Source organism: Chelonoidis abingdonii, chromosome 3 (genome assembly GCF_003597395.2).
Source record: "Chelonoidis abingdonii isolate Lonesome George chromosome 3, CheloAbing_2.0, whole genome shotgun sequence".
Taxonomy (NCBI): Eukaryota; Metazoa; Chordata; order Testudines; family Testudinidae; genus Chelonoidis; species Chelonoidis abingdonii.
In genome coordinates this window covers 85,931,928-85,934,514 of record NC_133771.1, presented here as the reverse complement: position 1 = coordinate 85,934,514, position 2,587 = coordinate 85,931,928, and positions in this window count along the sequence as shown.

Below are 2,587 nucleotides of genomic sequence, written 5' to 3'. Positions count from 1 at the left end.
CTATGAAACCGTAACTCAGTAAACCAATGTATAAGTGCTTTATTTAAATAGCGCGTAGAAGACTTTGTAAATTTCCTTAGTTTTTCAAAACTTCATTTAACATTAGTTATGGTTGGTCTGATCAATAAAACTATACCATAAATTAGGCAATTTGAAGTCAAGGATTTAAAGGTTGCAAAGTCAAGCATGCTCAAGTTAGGAAATGCCAGAATGAGTGTTGCTCATGCAACCTTAATTTTCCTCCCTTGCCCTACCACCTTTGTATTCATTATCATACAGTCTTTAATTAAATGATCCAATATTATCTTTACAAAGGAGCACTGGTTCAGTCAGTGCATGTGATCAATCTGCTCTGGGGATGAATCAAGATTTTTGTATTGTGTATATAAGTGTCTAGTTTACTGTAGAGGTTGAGACATTTGTAGTGAATGAGATGGGACTGCAGGGAGAAAGAGTGGTCTCAAAGTTAGGGCACTTACATGCCACCCTAGAAACTTGGATTCTATCCTTGCCTCTGCTTCCGAGTTCTTATGTAACATTGGGTAATTCACTGGGCAACATTAATTCTGGCATTTCCAAATTTGGGAGTGCTTGACTTTGCCACCTTTTAATCGTTTTTTCATTCTTATTTCCTATTTTTATGGTTTAGTTTATTGATGAGAAACTTTAATGAATGTTTAGAAATTTTTTGTAAATTCATAGAGTGCAATTCCAAAATGTTGGATCCTTTTATCCTATCATCCTATCAAGAAGACTGGCTTCTCTGTGTCTCCCTAATGACTAGAAAACTAATACTAAAGAGATGAAAAGCCTCAACATCCCCAAACAGAAGAGGGATTAGTCTTGTATCCTTTGGTTTAGCTGCCTTGGATAGGCTGCCATGCAAAAAACTTAGACTGAACAGCTGGGAAACAGATAAAATCCTAGCCCCACTGAAGTCAACGAGTGTTTTTGCCAGGATTTCACCCATGGTCTTTATTCCTTGACATTAGTTTATGTAAACCTCATCACATTTCTAATGTATATTCTCTTCATTCACTGATCACCATATGACCACAGTGCCTTTCCTTCATTTCTGCCTTTTCTGTTCCCACTGCCAGTTTCTTTCTTGCCCTCTGGGAGTTCCATTCTCTGATCTTTGGATTGTTGATATAATTGCACACCTAAAAGAAAAGTCATTTTAATTGGGATGGGGGAGTGGTGTTCCATCAACAGTGCCTTTTAGCTGTCTGGTTGGTTAGTTATTAACAATCACTTTAACGTAGGAACATAATTGTCCAGCTAGCTTAGACTCATGGTCCATTGAGTCCAGTACTCCAGAAGAGGTCTATGCCAGCTGCTTCAGAGAGGTTAAAGAAACCTTGCATTAGGCAGATATGTATTTGAAGAATGTTTCTGTTCTCTGGCAAGCAGTGTACAGTTTTACTTTGAGAAAACTAATCCAGGACCCAAGGGAGAGAAGTGAAAGAAACAAAGTAAAGATAATTTAAATTCAATATATTTTTATTCTTTGTAAATACAATGAGTACAACTTTTTAACTTCACAAATCAGTTAATCCACTTTGTACAAGAAAAGTTTTACTCATTCTATGATAGTTCAAGTGCTGATTTTTCTCAGTGCTAGTTCCTAATAACAAATCAAAATTTGAAAAGTACAGCAGCTATCTTTAAATGTTTATTCTACATTTTTCATAGGTATAGTCTTATATCAAATAAGCAGCTTATTGTGTGTGTGTGTGAGAGAGAGAGATCAAAGCTTTAATTAGAACCTGAAGTTTTCTAAAAAGACATTGGAGAGTTTTGGAGACTTAGCATTGTACCAATTGACCATCTTTATTTCTTCATAATTAAGTTTTTTCCATTGTCTTTTGTAAGTTATTTCACCTTTCTGCACATCTCATTGACACAGAGTTTGGCCACCATTGCCTTTGGTTTCAGCACTATGCCAATGGGACAGCAATCAGCTCACTGAATCAATCATCTCCATTTTATTTGGTTTTGCTGTTTTAGTCTTTCTTACTTGACTAGTATTCATTTGTCCTTTTTGTTGTGTGTACAGCTCTTCTGTCTTTGAGATGTTAACCAAACTGAAATTCTGATGATTTGCATCAAAGTTTCAGTTCATTTTACAGGAAGGCCTGTCCTGTTGAATCCAAAATGTAACTGCCCGCATAAGCTACTTTTAAAATCAGTTCTGAAGGCCACATTATGATGTATTACAACAGAAGCAATGTTTTGGTAACCTGGTTTTAGATGTTGTCTATAATATTATGAACATATTCACCATATAAGCTACTTTAAAAACAGATCTGAAGGCCGCCTCATGACGCATTATAACAGATGCAATGTTTGGTTACCCAATGTTCCAAATGAAAGAACTAAAGTACCTTCTTTTTAGCTCAGATTTCCCAGCTAAATGATAAAATCATAGTCTTTCTTAACTATGACTGACAAATGAATTGCCACTGCCCTGTAGAAAGAGAAGCAGCCAAATTCCATCCAATTCACTTTTTCTGTAGAGCAAAACACTCTCTCCATGCTTTAAATCACTGTTCAAGGCAGCAAAATCATATCTAATGGGACTTCA